This window comes from Arachis ipaensis, chromosome B1, assembly GCF_059453495.1.
Source record: "Arachis ipaensis isolate K30076 ecotype BB chromosome B1, ASM5945349v1, whole genome shotgun sequence".
Lineage (NCBI taxonomy): Eukaryota > Viridiplantae > Streptophyta > Magnoliopsida > Fabales > Fabaceae > Arachis > Arachis ipaensis.
The window spans coordinates 116,065,999-116,084,027 of NC_142436.1; the positions used below are offsets into that span (position 1 = coordinate 116,065,999).

General features: G+C 36.4%; 1 non-coding gene across 1 annotated transcript; it reads right to left on the reverse strand.

Moving 5' to 3' along the window:
- Window positions 1–16,952: 16,952 nt before the first annotated feature.
- On the reverse strand, window positions 16,953–17,059 carry LOC148578040 (small nucleolar RNA R71). Its single transcript, XR_015903812.1, has one exon. It is a non-coding gene; the product is annotated as a small nucleolar RNA R71 (small nucleolar RNA).
- Between the last annotated feature and the right edge of the window lie 970 nt (window positions 17,060–18,029).

Sequence of the window (18,029 nt, forward strand, 5' to 3'; positions counted from 1 at the left end):
TCCTATGGTTGATGAGGCTCATCTGTCGGTTATCCAGCCAACCCGACAAGTCTGAATTGTCCTTAGACTGTCCCCCAACGTGCATCCCCAAGAGTCTATGCATAGCTTTTCTCAAATAATCAATATTGCTCAATGGGGGTAACATTCCCAGGAATTTATATAGTGCCCGGTCACACTTACGTCGTAAGGTCAACAGAGTATCGAGTTTTCAACCTGGTACACGTGGTGGCAAGCCATGGTACTTTATCCAGGGAACCTCGTATCTCAGATAATTCAAATTCATAAGCCATGTGAATAATTCAAAGTTCATATCTCAACATTCTCAACATCATAATCATTCATCAATCCAAATCTCATTTCCAACTTCATTCAAAAACCATATTTCAAAGAAAATCCTCATCATCCTTCTGTCCATTCCATCTATTAACAATACCAAATCAAAACATAATTCTTTCTCTAATAAATAAATAAATCTTAAAACATATAATGTTTAAAAACAAATATTTTTAATTAATTACTTCAAATAAAACTTCCAATTTTATAAAATTTCGGCAGCATCTCCTCTAAAACTCGGACACTGCCACCCTTTTCGGGTCCCATCCAAACATTTCTCAACCTTTTCTCAACCATTTCCAAATCTCAATCATTTCCAAAATTCAACCAGTTCCAATATCAAATTATTTTCAAAGCGAATCAATGCCCATAATAAATCTCTTTTTAAAATCAAACCAGCTCATATACTAAATCATTTATAAAGTCAGACTAACTCAAATTAAACCGGTTCCAAAATTAATTCAGTTTCATATTTCAAATCATTTTTAGAGCCGATTCATTTGCATTATCAAAAATAGCTTCAAAACCAAGAAAGCCACTTTTCATAATAATCAACTAAATAACCTTTCAAACTAATTTCTTTTCACCAATCACAAACTACAAAAGCAATCGAGCAATCAGTCATTCAGTCCAGCAAACAACCACATTCATAAGACAATCATCATCACAGTATGTTTCTCACATTAATATCTATTTATAACAACTCTATAAGATAAAATAAATTTTAAGAAAACCCCTACCTCAATTAGCTGAGTCCACGTAACTTATCGTGATAATTTCTTTTCCTTTTAATTCATAGCAGCAGCGATAACATTAACCCCATGAAAATAGCAACAATTCTAATGCCTCTCATAGCGACCACATTATTACAAATTGCAATTACAGTAGCTGAAACAACTTCAAGAAACCCAAACAAAGATACATTCAAAAATTGAATCAGGATAAGCATGGCAAAAATAGTTAAACATCTAACTGACCTAAAATCAAAAAAGATATCTTACCAGAATCATTAGGAACAGCTCCGGTGTCGGCTCCTAGCGGTAGAAGAACAGAAATCTGACCCGGACATCCGTCCTAGTGGCAGTAGCGTCACTCCGAGTGATTAAGGTAGCGGAAACACCAACAATAATCAAAATAGTGGAACAGAATAGAAGCGGAACAGATTTTAAGTAAGGAAGAAGCAGAGTTACCGGCGGACGTTTCGATTTCGACGGCGACGGAGCACGGTGATGGCGGGGCGTTCCTCCTGCGACGGCAGTTGGGCAGTGGCAGAGCTCCCACGAAGCCCCTTGTTCTCTCTCCTATTCGCGTTTCCTCTCCCTCAGCTCAAATCGGCGGCAGATTCGACTCCATCAACGACGGCAAAGGCAAGGGCTCGGGCTGAGGACGACGACGGCGAGGCTCGAGGCGACGGCGGTGACTCCACACAATATGGCGGCGTGGCGGTGGCGCGACGTCAACAACAGAACACAGCACCTCTCCCTTCTCGCGTTCTATTCGACGGCGCTCTCTCTCCCTCTTTCTTTTGGCGGCGACGACAAGAAGCACGGTAGCTGGGTGAGGCGGCGGCGGTGCCAGTCACGGTCTCCCTCTCCCTTCAGATCTCTCTCTCTCTCTCTTCCCCGTTCCTCCTCCTCTGCAGATCTGTTTCCCTCTTCCCCTTTTCTCACCCTCTTCGTTCTTCCCTTTCTTTCTTTCCTTTCTTCTTTCTTTTTTTGTTAGGTTTTCTATGTCTAGTGTGTGTAGGTCTGTGTGAGGAAGAGGGTGGGGGTTTGGATAGTTTTAGGAAATATTAATAAAATATAGACAATAATGTAATTTAATTTTTTTAAAATAAAGGAAGATAAAATAATAATTAAGAAAACCAAATTAAATACAAAATATTCATCTTTAAAATACCTTTTTATTTACTAATTTATAATTTATTTCAGTTAAACACTAATTTAATAAAAATTGGAGATAAGTAAATTGATTCTCCTTTATTTACAAGATAAAGTTAAAAAAATATAAATATTTAAAATTAAGGCATATGAAACATTCGCTATATATTTTTTTTTTTTCAATCATAAGAATTCTAAATAATAAATAGGTATTTTCTCAACTTATATTTATAAATCTCTAAAAAAGTTATAATCTTAAATAAATATAATAGATCATAAATAATTTATTAATAAATAAATACAAATTCAGGGTCTTACAACTTCAAGTAGAGTTTCCAAAATAAAAGCATGGCCGCTGGAGAAAGAAACTCAAAATTACAATTTCATTCTCCACTCTCATTCTCATTCTAGGCATTTTTTCTTTACAATGTCAATGAATCACTTGTTATCTATTCATTATAATGGTGAAATAGTGTATGATGAAGAAGTTTCTATCGTTTTTAAGTCTGGACAACCGATAATTACATATATGACGTCGGAAATTAATAGTCTAACAGCGTTGAAGAATTTGATATTGCATTCCGTCGAACAGCAACAGACGAAGAGAGTAAAAAAAATTACTACAGATATCCAACTGAAGTAGATGACAATTTGTTTTATAAAAGGTATGTCACAGTAGTCTTGGCTCTGTTATTATTATGTTTATTAGACCATGTTTTTGAGAAATATTTCTGTTATTTTGAATTAGGTATCGGTTACGTGACGACGAGGACGTTCGTCTTATAAGGTCGTGGCACAACCGATGGACAAATGTTCATCTGTTGGAATTATTCGTGTTTCTTGTTGAGTTGGGTGGATGAGGATGATCTGCGGATACTATCAATGATAGAAAAATGATGGTCAATCTAAATATGTCACCTGAAAGTCGATCTAAATATGCTGGCAGAAGTCCTCAATGAACCGGCCATTATGGTGCTGCTCCCACCCACCGATGCAACCACTAACAGGATCACCATCGATCCTGAGTCTCAGCTGGTAGGCCACATCCTGCAGGGTGATAGACATCTCCCCACATGGTAGATAAAACGTATGGGACTCAAGTGTCCACCTTTCTATCAACGCTGACGCCAAGGGCCAATCATACTCGAACTCCACCATATACACCACATGCTCAAACTCGGCTCGCTTGAGATATGGTCTAATTTGCTCAAGCGGGCGTCTCATTGAGTTTCGTTTGGTGTGCAAGATTCGAGGCGCGTATCAAACAGAAAAAAAAATTAAAAAAATGAGGGTCAACACATAAACTTACAAATTCACTGTTTATTACAAGATAATAAACAAGAGTGATAAAAGTGTACCGCTCGATCAAGTCTGTTAGCAATGTGCTCGGCCTGATCCAATCTGTAAAGCGTATGTTCGTAGCCTAATAACTGTTGCTCCATCTAACTAGACTCTAGTAAAATAAAATAACATATATTGAACTCGGTTCCTTTCACATTAACTAAATTTTTAAAAGACATATTTAAACTAATTAATCGTCTACCTTACATCTTAATCAGTTTATAAACTTACTAATTAAAATGTAAACCAACAACATGAGGCCGTTAACTAACTCTATAAACATACTAATCAATAACTAACTGAAAACTAAATTTAAATAATCATGTTTCTTTTTAATCTAATCTAACTAATTATTCCACTAATTACCATCTAATGCACAACTTAGACTAACTATTCTAACTAAACTAATTAACAATTAACTAATAACTTATATTAATTACATGTTATAAACAGTAAATAGCAACTGCTCTTGAAAACAATAACATAAAAAATCTAGCAAATATGTTATATATCCTAACTAACATGTAAACAGTAAACAGTAACTCTAGATAATATGTAAACACTAAATAGTGACTCTAACTAACATGTAAACAGTAAACAATAACTCTAACTAACATGTAAACAGTAATTCTATAACTTTAACTAACATGTTAACATTAAACAGTCACTCTAACTAACATGTAAACAGTAACTCTAACTAATATGAAAACAGTAACTCTAACTAACACCCTAACTATCAAAGCTCACACTTCCGGCTGCGCCACTCTTATAGCTCGGACATTACGATGACTATTATACTATTTAATACTAAAATATGAGCCTGTTTAAATCTTTAAACCGCAATACCACTCCAAAATACTTTTGTTATGAATGTACATCCATACATACAATACAACTTACAAAAAACTCACAAAAAGTACATACATATGTATATATATATTAAATAACTTTACAAGCATTAACCAATACAATTTCCTATCCCTCTTACAGAATGTATAAAGATAAAGGCGAGGGAACAATAAGCAATAACTAAAGCAATACAAAACATCACGACAACAACTAGATAAACTTTTCGTGACTTCTGCGTCCAAATCCTGAAAAAGGAAATTTGTAGGGGGGTGAGAACATCATCCTCGAAAGGGTTCTCAGTAGAGGGCTTTTGAGAATTACTATAATAGGATACGCGAGATAAAATCTTTTCATTGATTAATAACCGTCTTATGCATCTTTTCAAAAGCAAATGTTTACTATCAAGAAAAATCCGAAATCTTTTCTGAAAGAGGAAATTGTTCATTTAAAATAAAATTCAAAAGCCTTTCAAAAGGTTTATCTATGCTGAACCAAATTAGCCTTTCATACTTTTCCAAACCAGAAGTATCAATCAAACATGGCTTTCGTCCCACCTCATGATCAACACGGCTCGAGGACCAAACAACCCAAACAACAACCAATCACCACAGTCCAACAAGAGTCTCAGTCGCAATCACAAATAGGAAAGTTCAAGCACAAACAGACAGTTACTGCAAGTAGAACAATTAGCAGTTAATCACAAGTAATCACAAAGGCAAACCAAGTACAGTATGCGCACCCAAACAATGTCACATAGATGCATATGATGCATGTCTGTCCTAGTGGCTGATGATATCATCTGTCAGTTATAAAGCCAACCCGACAAGTCCTGGTAGCTAACCATTGGACTGTCCCTCTGTCGTGCATCCCCAACTCGAGTTATTCAGAAGAGATAATTATAATTCACATCCAACACCCTCACTGGTGTATGTTCACAGGGGCGAGCTCATCCGGAACTTTCACAGTGTCCGGCCACACTTACGACATAGGGTCAGCAGAGTATCAAGTCTTGACCTGGAGCACGTGGTGGCTAGCCACTACTTCTACCCAGGGAAACTCGTATCTCAGATAGTTGGAAGTGCAAAATTACAATATCAATATCTCAGTATATATGCATTTATTCTCAGCCATAGATCAACATTCATTTCAGCCTTCTGGCTTAAATTCATGACTCATAGTCAGCCATCCGGCTCATAACATATTCTGCAATCAGCTAAAATTCATTATCATACACAGCCATTCCGGTTCATAACAAAATAGCACTTCCACCATCCAACATCATCAAATTCATAAAATCAGCATTCAAGCCATAAATCACTTTTTCTCAATTCACTTCACTTTGAAATCAAATTTTAACTCTTTTCAGCCTTGGCTTTAAAGTTCCCATTCCTCAGATCATCTCAGGCTCATAAGCCCCTTTTTCTCAAAGTAAGTTTCCCCTTTAACAACAAAGCCACTCTCGGCATCCTCTTTCCAAAACTTTCAAAACCATGGCAAATTAAAGATCTCTTTTGAAATATTCAAAATCATCCACCCAACAACGAGATTTTATAACAAAAGTTCCTCGGCAGAGTCTCAAGACTTTAGGGAAGGACAACCTATCTCAATTCCTTAACAATTCATTGAAACTCTTAAAATCATAGATTCTTGGTTCAAGTAAATAAAAATTGAATTCATTATGAAACCGAGTCATACAAAATCACAAGTTCCAACCCAATCCAAAATCAATTCACTTGAAACGGAACCGGTCCATTTGAATCAAACCACTTTCAGATTTCTTCTTGAAACCAATTCTCTAACCTCTTCCAAAATGTCTCAAACGTAATTATTCAATCAAAAGTCTAATTTCCTTTAAAATCACTAAAAGCTCCTCTGAACGAAACCTTTAAGTCCAACAAAGAGCAAAAGTCCTTTTTATATTAAGATCAATATTAGAACATAATTGTTTCCTTCAGTGATTCAAATGGTAAAATAATTCATTTCTAAATAAGTCGAACTCAAGACATATAGTTTACTTAAATAAATTACGCTAGAAAACATAAATATTTTCTTAATAAATCAAATAATACAATTTCTCAAATCCAAACCTTTCTAAATAACTTTTCAAACAAAGTCTAGGATTTTTATAGAAATTTTGGCAGCACCTCCCCTAAAACTTGGACTTTGCCACTCTTTCCGGGTCCCAACAAACCACTCCACAACCCTCTTTAACAGATTTCAAAACCAAATCAATTAAAGCAAACCAGGCTGAATCCAAAAGTGAATTCTATTTTTCACATTATCAAGGAAATCAACTCAACTCAAATCAATTCCCAATGGATTAAACTCGATCTCAAGTCTTTAAAAGAAACAACTTCAAAAATATTCCATTTCACAAAGCCGTACAACAATCCAGTCAAACAAACATTCATATTCATTCAAGACAACCAAACAATACATAAGACCGATACAATCACCAATTATACATTGTCTCACATTAGTATCCATATGTAATCATTCCAATATATAAAATATAGTTTTCGAAAAAAGCCCCTACCTCAAAACGCAAAACCATAACCCAAACGCGTCACAGGAACCTTCTCTCTCAACCCGAAATCACCAACAACCGCAACCTCAGTTCCAAGCCACTTCCGTGGTAACCACAGCATGCAGTACCAGACACGAGATAGATCTTCCAAAGAACAAGGCTTTTTTCAAATAAGCCAATTCATTTGGGACCCTGCGGATCCACTCTTTTTCCTATTGAAAGATCAGCCTTTTGTCTCTGTCTCTGTGTTTTCACATCAACAATTCTTTGCAGATGAAGAGATGTCAAAGGGGCTTCTTACTTCCCAAACAGATCTTCCTACATCTATATATAAACGTTGGTTTATCAAGAATACGCAAGAAAAGCATTTCGAATTGTTGATTCATCGCCAGAGATGGCTTAGAACCAATAGTTCATTATCTAATGGATTTTTTTCTAATACTCTATCCGAGAGTTATCAATATTTATCAAATATGTTCCTATCTAACGGAACGCTATTGGATCAAATGACAAAGACATTGTTGAGAAAAAGATGGCTTTTCCCGGATGAAATGGTTGTTGCTATCTGCTCCAATAACGAATCATTGGTTTAACTGAATAACTAAATCAAATAGATATACCTTTCTTTCTCTTTGTCTCAGGTCGATAGCTCTTCTCAATTGAAAGATACCCTATATTGATAATACACATTCCAGTTGACCGAGCCTAATTCTAATTATTTTGTTCCAAAGCAAAGATATCCACGGGGCGGTTTGTCCTATTCAGATATTCACGACTAAGAAGTACTGAATTCTCTTTCTTTTCGGATGGCCCTGAAAGGAGAAGGAAGGTTGGAATGCCAACAGAATTCTATTATGGAATTCACCCGACCCGAGAGTACCCATTTGGGGAACGTCCGGTGCAAAAGTAATTGAATGGGTAAGTCGCCAATCCCTAAAACGGACTGTGTAATGTACTTTATCGGGTTACGGGTGGGCATTTTACCAGAGGTTTCTATTGTATCAATCTATCCCTGTGTGATTCCTGTTGAAGCATATCTCGGGGGGGTACAGGGCAGACGATTTCAAAACGGACTCCCCATTCATTAGATAGAGAAGATCACCAAGATTTCGTGATGCGCTGCCGAACTTATTCCAATTCAATAAGAGATCTCAATATTATGCCTTGAAGAGGACTCGAACCTCCACGCTCTTTAGCACGAGATTTTGAGTCTCGCGTGTCTACAATTTCACCACCAAGGCATCTTGAAAGTGAATCGTATTCCATGAATATGATAATAGAACAGTAACTAAAGGGCTTTCAAAACGAAGACACTTAGTGAAACTAAGAAAGAACGGATGAATCAAGCAGCGGTAGCCCCCGGTGGTGGTTCCGGCAACAACCGTGCTACACCCGATGACCAGAACGGCAGCAATCAGAACTTGAACCTATGTTATCAAACCTCAGAGTCTTTAACCAAGTATAACAGAATACTGACTAAAATACTTACTTACCGAAATAACACAATGAGACAGCTGCGATTCCGAACCGACCCGGCAACAGCTCCGGTAGCGGCCAGAAGCTCTGGTGGGTCAACTATAATAACCACGCAGCATCAAAACCTTCTAGAAATCCAAAAAGACAGAAACCTCAATTAAAACCCTTATCGGCAGAGTATTCTTCGGCGGCAGAGCGTTCTCCGGCGGAAGAGGCAGCTTTGTGCCCTCTCATCAATAATCGACCACGACGGAGATGAAAGTTGGCAGTGACGGCGACAGTTCCGACGGAGGCGATGCTAGCAATGCGAACAGCGGCTGGGCACGGTGGTTGAACCCCAGCTCAGCCTCAGATCTTTCTGCCTCTCCTCTGCTCCCGTGCTCTCTCTCCCTCTCTGGCTCAGCCAAAAGTGACGGCGACGACATTAAGTTTCAAGAATGGAATTGGGAACGCATGGGAAAGCTGTTGTCGGGTACATCAGTGGCGCTTCCCTTCAAGCTCAATAGTGATCGAATTGTGACGGCGAGCTCCCTTCGACGGCAGCGCTGACGGCGGTGCGCGGCTTGCAGCTCAGTTTCCTCCCAACGTCGTTCTTCCTCTCCTCTTCATGGTTCCGTTTCCGACGGTGGCGACGCGTGTGGCGGACTCCACGGCTGCATGGCGCAACCTCCTCTCTCTCCCCTGACGCTCTTGATGTCGACGGGCTCCAAGGTGGCGGCAGGAACCTCGAAGGCGTTCGGCCTCCCCAGCAACGGCAGTGAGACGCCAGTGGTGACGGGCTGGACGATGGCTGGACAACGGCGTGGTGTAGCTCCCTCTCTTCCTCTCAGCTCTCTCAGAAGCTCTCCTCCCCTGTTTGTGTGTGTGTGTCTGCGTTTTGGGAGAAAGGGGTAAGGGGAACCGGGTCAGGGTTTCAAGGTTAGGGTTTTTGAGTAAAATTAGGGTTAGGGTTAATTTTGTAATTTCAAATAAAAAATAGAGATACTCTAGTAATTAGAAATAAATTTTAATCCAGCAATAATAAGGTATAAAAATACTATTTGTTCATCAATTTCACAAATTATTTTTAATAAAATGTCCAAATCTAAAAATTTGAAATAATATACTTAATTTCTTCATTTTCCAAAACAGCAGTATTAATATTTAAAATATTAATTATTTAATCCGAATCATATATAAAATTCTTATTATTTCATAACTACTAACTTTATAATTTAAATATAGAAAATACTTCAATAATTATAAAATTGGATAATAATCCTAATTTATTTCAAATTCAATTAATCAAAACTTGCTTTAATTATCTTTAATAAAATAATTTCTGAAATTAAGACTATAAATAACTATATGATTTGAGACTTGATTATAATAAGACTTTTCAAAAGTTCTGGCTCTTACATTCTACCTACCTTACAAAAATTTGTCCTCGAAAATTAAAGTAATACATAAGATAATACATAGTCTTAATTCTCCAAATACTTTTGAAAAGTAAGAAGTCTTAGCATATATGTATAAATGCTCAAATACTGAATAACCATAAGATTTAAATATAGGGATAAAGTATGGTATAAAGCAGAAGATATTAGATAGGCTCGATGCACAAGGTCATATGATCTCAAGGCTTTACAAAAACTTGAGATAACAGAATAGGGTGCAAATCAAGATAGGTGTTCACAAAACGAAGTGGTAATTAATGTGATATAAAGGCTACCAAAACAGGTTGGTATGAAAACAACGGCTATAATGTCCCCTCATAGATCTCGTGCCCACTTCAGAACTTCAGCCTCCTAACTCCATCAAACACTTTACAATACTCATAGCCGATCATAAACCCAACGCCCGCATACTCATTTGCAAGGGACAAAACACCCACAACCCATAACTTTGTACACCTACCGCTTCACCTTCCATATCCCACGCTTATATAGTCTGTCAAACTCTACTTGAAGTTCGCTAGAAGTGCGACGAACTTCATATAAACTATGAAGCTCACCGGGTGCGGCAAATTTGCCTTAAATGCAAAAAAAAAAAAAAAAAAAAAAAAAAAAAAAAAAATTCGTATTTACAAAATTAAAGTTAAAAAATAGAATTTCAAAAAATAATCCTTTTTATTTTATTTCAGAAAAAAAAAACTATGAGAATAGAGGTTAGTGAGTGTGGGAGCCACGTGATTTGTTAGTAGTGATGAAATCATAAGGAACAGCATATCTGATACGATGTTGGTCTTTACCGCATGATATAATCTTCTAAATCCTAATTATTTTGTTCTCTGTTACAACTACCGATCATGGTGCCTTATCATGCTCCCCAACACACCATAATAATATCACCCACCCTTCCATGCTCATGCATCATGATCATCTAAATATATATCTAATCAAAATCTAATGCAATGGATTGGTAAAGCTAAATCTTTTCTTCTTTTTTACCCACATTATCTTCTTTCGTATGTAATGTGATCCAACCCTAATAAGATTAATTTATTTATTCATTTTAATGTAGATTATATTCTTGACTTTGTGCAATTTTTTTTTTAAATTTAATTTTGATGTATTGTCAATATAAAATAATTTTGTATATGCATTGAATTACATAGCATAATATCAGTAAAATAAATATTTTTTACATTCATTAAGTGAATAATCATCTAAAAACCAAATATAATTGAACAATTGCGTAAAATATTATATACTATCAATGTATCAAAAGTAAGCTCTTTTTTTTAAATATAATAATACAATTAAAAATCAACTATATATATATATATATATATATATATATATATATATATATATTAAAAATTAACTACCAAACTAATTACACACATATGGCTATGTATAGTTCTAAGAATAGGATAAGACAAGACATTGAGAACAATACACAAAGAATATAGACACAAAAATTAATGTTCTTGTAATTTATTTGGTAATAAATTAGAACAAATTATAAAAGTATAATTTCTTCTTACTTTTTTCATTCAAAAAATTTGGGAAGAAAAATATAATGATAAAAAATATAATTATGAAAATTAAGAAGAATAATGAAAGAAAAAATAAAAAATAAGTTGTGTCTCTTGTTAGTATTTCTGTATTCTTCCTAATAGAATGGATACAAAACATACTAATTCAGTGTCTCTGGATATAATGTCTTATCTATCAAATACAATTTTGTGTCTTTACGTCCCTGTCTTAGTATCCCATGTCTGTAAGCCTGCGTTTGGTTAGTGTATACCAAGGAACATTGTAAAACCTCAAATTTTTGGAAATTAAATAATAAGTTATTTATGATTTATTATATTTATTCAGAATTATATCTCCAGAGGTTTTTATATATAAATCAGGCAATTTCTTATTTATAATTTAAATTTTTAGTAATTAAAAAATAATGAGAATTTTATATACTATATTTTAAAAATTTTGAATATTTAGATTTTGAACTTTATTTTTTGATTTTAAAAAAAATTAATTTGATTTTTTCCTAATTCTTGGATTAGGATATTTATTTCAAAATAAATTTGTAAATTGATGAATAAATAGTATTTTCATTAAAGACAATTTTGTTGGATTAAAATTGGTTTTTCAATTACTATATTACCCTTATTTTTATTAAAAATACCTACCCTTACCTTTTTTATTCAAAAGAAAACCCTAACCCTAAACTAACACTCAACCCCTCCCCCTCCCCCCTCCCAAATCTCTTCTTCTCACCGCTATCACCCTCATCATACACACAAAATTTTTTTCCTCATCCATGAAAGAAAGAGAGAACGGAGAGTGCAAAAGAAGGAAAAAGGGAGATCGGAAAGAGGGAAGGAGACCGCGTCCAGCTCGCGTTGCCACTGCGCCACGTCACTGCCACCAGTGTGTCACCGTCGTTGCCACAAGGGAGGACGAGAGAGAGAGTCACATTCAGGAGGAAAGGGCTGCTGAGTGTCGCCGTTCCTCCATCGCCGTCAGGAGTCAGAACGCGAAGGAGGAGCTTCTATTTTGCGCCACAGTGCTTCCCGCTCCGCTGATTCGTCATGGCTGTTGATGGGTTGTCATTGTCGTTCTGTCCGTCGAGCTACTACAAATGGAGCCACCACCGCTAACACGAAGAGGAGTGGAGAAGGAGATGCTCCGTCGCCATCTTTGCACTGGGCTTCGAATGAGGGAAAGACATGCGGCAAGGGAGAGAGGGAGTTGCTCCTGCCACCGTTGAACTGCACTGTCACTGGCGAAAGCCGCCGCTGTTGGAGCTCGTCGGAACCACCGCTAGAGTTGTCGCTGCTCCGTTTCTTGGTTCTTCTCTAAGTACAGTAATTTGTTGGTTATGTTTGGGTCAAAGGCCGTGATTGGTAAGATAAGTATGTATTGAGTATTGATGAGCGGATAATTTATACGCTTTTTGGCATTGTTTTTAGTATGTTTTTAGTAGGATCTAGTTACTTTTAGGGATGTTTTCATTAGTTTTTATGTTAAATTCACATTTCTGGACTTTACTATGAGTTTGTGTGTTTTTCTGTGATTTCAGGTATTTTCTGGCTGAAATTGAGGGACTTGAGCAAAAATCAGATTCAGAGGTTGAAGAAGGACTGCTGATGCTGTTAGATTCTGACCTCCTTGCACTCAAAGTGGATTTTCTGGAGCTACAGAACTCGAAATAGCGCGCTTCCAATTGCGTTGGAAAGTAGACATCCAGGGATTTCCAGCAATATATAATAGTTTATACTTTGGCCAAGAATAGACAATGTAAACTGGCGTTCAACGCCAGCTTTCTGCCCAAATCTGGCGTCCAGCGCCAGAAAAGGAGCCAAAACCAGAGTTGAACGCCCAAACTGGCACAAAAGCTGGCGTTCAACTCCAAGAAGGACCTCTACACGTGCAACACTCAAGCTCAGCCCAAGCACACACCAAGTGGGCCCCAGAAGTGGATTTATGCATCAATTACTTACTTCTGTAAACCCTAGTAGCTAGTTTATTATAAATAGGACCTTTTACTATTGTATTAGGTATCTTTGGTCTCAGTTCTAATCCATTGTTCATCTTAGGAGACTATTGATCACGTTTTAGGGGGCTGGCCATCTCGGCCATGCCTGGACCTCTCACTTATGTATTTTAAACGATAGAGTTTCTACACTCCATAGATTAAGGTGTGGAGCTCTGCTGTTCCTCAAAGATTAATGCAAAGTACTACTGTTTTCTATTCAATTCATCTTATTTCGCTTCTAAGATATCCATTCGTACCCAAGAACGTGATGAAGGTGATGATTATGTATGACGCTCATCACCATTCTCCCCTATGAACACGTGCCTGACAAACACTTCTGTTCTACATGAAATAAGCTAGAATGAATATTTCTTAGATCTCTTAATCAGAATCTTCGTGGCGTAAGCTAGAATGATGGCGGCATTCAAGAGAATCCGGAAAGTCTAAACCTTGTCTGTGGTATTCCGAGTAGGATTCAATGAATGAATGACTGTGACGAGCTCCAAACTCGCGATTGCAGGGCGTTAGTGACAGACGCAAAAGGATAGTAAATCCTATTCCAGCATGATCGAGAACCGACAGATGAATAGCCGTGCCGTGACAGGGTGCGTTGATCATTTTCACTGAGAGGATAAGATGAAGCCATTGACAAGGGTGATGCCTCCAGACGATTAGCCGTGCCGTGACAGGGCATTGGATCATTTTCCCGAGAGATGACCGAAAGTAGCCGTTGACAATGGTGATGTATCACATAAAGCCAGCCATGGAAAGGAGTAAGACTGACTGGATGAAGATAGCAGGAAAGCAGAGGTTCAGAGGAACGAAAAGCAACTCCATTTGCTTATCTAAAATTCCTACCAATGATTTACATAAGTACCCCTATCCTTATTCTATTATTTATTATTCGAAAACACCATTATCAATTTATATCTGCCTAACTGAGATTTGCAAGGTGACCATAGCTTGCTTCATACCAACAATCTCCGTGGGATTTGACCCTTACTCACGTAAGGTATTACTTGGACGACCCAGTGCACTTGCTGGTCAGTTACATGGAATTGTGAACCGTGGTCTTGGCATCATGTTTTTGGCGCCATTACCAGGGAAAGAAAGAGCAATGAACTTTACATAATTAAAGTGTAATCACGATTCCGCGTACCAAGTTTTTGGCGCCGTTGCCGGGGATTGTTTGAGTTTGGACAACTAACGGTTCATCCTGTTGCTCAGATTAGGTAATTTTCTTTTTGTTTTCTTTTCAAAAAATTTTTTCAAAAATATTTCAAAATTTTCTCACCTGTTTTCGAAAAAAAAAATTTAGATTCAAAATTTTTAAGAATGAATTCTAGTGTTTCATGAAGCATGTGAAGCCTGGCTGGCTGTAAAGCCATGTCTAAGTTTATTTGGACTGAGGCTTGCAATTTGTTATCAAGAGCAATATACTCTGGTGTTAAATGCTGAAGCTTGGCTGGTCATTGGCCATGTCTAGTGTTTTGGACCGGAGCTTTCATTGAAAGCTTGGCTGGCTAGTGAGCCATGTCTAATTCCTGGATTGAAGCTTTAGACTAAGAATGCAAGATTCCTGGAATTCATGTTAAAAATTTTGGAATCCTTAATTTTTCTTTTTCATATAATTTTCGAAAAAAAAAATCCAAAAAAATTAGAAAATCATAAAAAATCAAAAATATTTATTTTTCTTTTTCTTGTTTGAGTCTTGAGTCATATCATAAGTTTGGTGTCACTTGCATATGCATCTTGCATTTTTCGAAAATTCAGACATTCATAGTGTTCTTCATGATCTTCAAGTTGTTCTTGGTAAGTCTTCTTGTTTGATCTTGATGATTTTTTGTTTTGTGTTGTATGATGTTTTTCATATGCATTCTTGAATTCTTAGTGTCTAAGCATTAAAGAATTCTAAGTTTGGTGTCTTGCATATTTCTTTGCATTAAAAATTTTTTCAAAATTGTGTCTATGATGTTCATCTTGACATTCATAGTGTTCTTGGTGTTCATCTTGACATTCATAGCATTCTTGCATGCATCACATATTTTGATCTAAAAATTTCATGCATTGCATCTTTTTAGTGTTTTTCTCTCTCATCATAAAAATTTAAAAATAAAAAAAATATCTTTCCCTTTTTCTCTCATCAAATTCGAAAATTTGGATTGACTTTTTCAAAATTTTTAAAATCAAGTTGTTTCTTATGAGTCAAATCAAATTTTCAATTTGAAAATCTTATCTTTTTCAAAATCTTTTTCAAAAATCAAATCTTTTTCATTTTTCTTAGTTATTTTCGAAAATTCAAAAATATTTTTCAAAAATATTTTTCTTAATTTTATATCATAATTTTCGAAAATAACAATAACAATTAATGTTTTGATTCAAAAATTTGAAGTTTGTTACTTGCTTGTTAAGAAAGATTCAAACTTTAAGTTCTAGAATCATATCTTGTGATTTCTTATGAATCAAGTCATTAATTGAGATTTAAAAAAAAATCAAATCTTTTTCAAAACTAATTTCTAAAATATCTTCTTATCTTACCTTTTTCAAAAAGTTGGTTTCAAAATATCTTTTCTAACCTCCTAACTTCTTATCTTTTCAAAATTTGTTTCAACTAACTAACTAACTTTTTGTTTGTTTCTTAACTTTTTCAAAACCACCTAACTAACTCTCTCTCTCTAATTTTCGAAAATATCTTCCCTCTTTTTCAAAAATTTCTTTTTAATTAACTAATTATTCTTATTTTTATTTTTTATTTTAAAAATTTTCGAAAAAATACTAACATTTTTCAAAAACCATTTTCGAAAATCACTAACTCTTTTTCAAAAATTATTTTCGAAAATTCCTTCTCTCTCATCTTATTCTATTTATTTATTCATCTACTAACATCTCATCTCACATCTCAACCCTCCTCACAGTTGGGTTTCTTCCATTATATTACATTCTTTGTCTCCCCCTCTTCTTCTACTCACACAGGGATCCCTGTACTGTCGTATAAAGGATCCATATTATTATTATTATTTTTTCTGTGCCCTCTTCTTTGTCATATGAGCAGGAACAAGGACAAGAATATTCTTGTTGAAGCAAATCCAGAACCTGAAAGGACTCTGAAGAGAAAATTAAGAGAAGCTAAATTACAACAATCCAGAGATAACCTTTCAGAAATTTTCGAACAGGAAGAGGAGATGGCAGCCGAAAATAATAATAATGTAAGGAAGATGCTTGGTGACTTTACTGCACCTAATTCCAATTTACATGGAAGAAGCATCTCCATTCCTGCCATTGGAGCAAACAACTTTGAGCTGAAACCTCAATTAGTTTCTCTGATGCAGCAGAACTGCAAGTTTCATGGACTTCCATCTGAAGATTATTTTCAGTTCTTAACTGAATTCTTGCAGATATGTGATACTGTTAAGACTAATGGAGTAGATCCTGAAGTCTACAGGCTCATGCTTTTCCCTTTTGCTGTAAGAGACAGAGCTAGATTATGGTTGGATTCTCAACCCAAAGACAGCCTGAACTCTTGGGATAAGCTGGTCACGGCTTTCTTAGCCAAGTACTTTCCTCCTCAAAAGCTGAGCAAGATTAGAGCTGATGTTCAAACCTTCAGACAGAAAGAAGGTGAATCCCTCTATGAAGCTTGGGAAAGATACAAACAGTTGACCAAAAAGTGTCCTTCTGACATGCTTTCAGAATGGACCATCCTGGATATATTCTATGATGGTTTATCTGAGCTATCAAAGATGTCACTGGACACTTCTGCAGGTGGATCCATTCACCTAAAGAAAACGCCTGCAGAAGCTCAAGAACTCATTGACATGGTTGCTAATAACCAGTTCATGTACACTTCTGAAAGGAATCCTGTGAGTAATGGGACACCTATGAAGAAGGGAGTTCTTGAAGTTGATACTCTGAATGCCATATTGGCTCAGAATAAAATATTGACTCAGCAAGTCAATATGATCTCTCAGAGTCTGCATGGAATGCAAGCTGCATCCAACAGTACTCAAGAGGCTTCTCATGAAAAAGAAGCTTATAATCCTGAGAACCCTGCAATAGCAGAGGTGAATTACTTAGGTGAACCTTATGGAAACACCTATAACTCATCATGGAGAAATCATCCAAATTTCTCATGGAAGGATCAAAAGCCTCAACAAGGCTTTAATAATGGTGGAAGAAACAGGTTTAGCAACAGCAAGCCTTTTCCATCATCCACTCAGCAACAGACAGAGAACTCTGAACAAAATACTTCTAATCTAGCAAACTTAGTCTCTGATCTGTCTAAGGCCACTGTAAGTTTCATGAATGAAACAAGATCTTCCATTAGAAATTTGGAAGCTCAAGTGGGCCAACTGAGTAAAAGGATCACTGAAATCCCTCCCAGTACTCTCCCAAGCAATACAGAAGAGAACCCAAAAGGAGAGTGCAAGGCCATTGACATAAGCACCATGGCCGAACCTACAAGGGGAGTGGAGAACGCAAATCCCAAGGAGGAAGACCTCCTGGGACGTCCAGTGATCAATAAGGAGCTTCCCTCTGAGAAACAAAAGGACTCTGAGGCTCATCTAGAGACCATAGAGATTCCATTGAACCTCCTTATGCCCTTCATGAGCTCTGATGAGTATTCCTCTTCTGAAGAGAATGAGGATATTACTGAA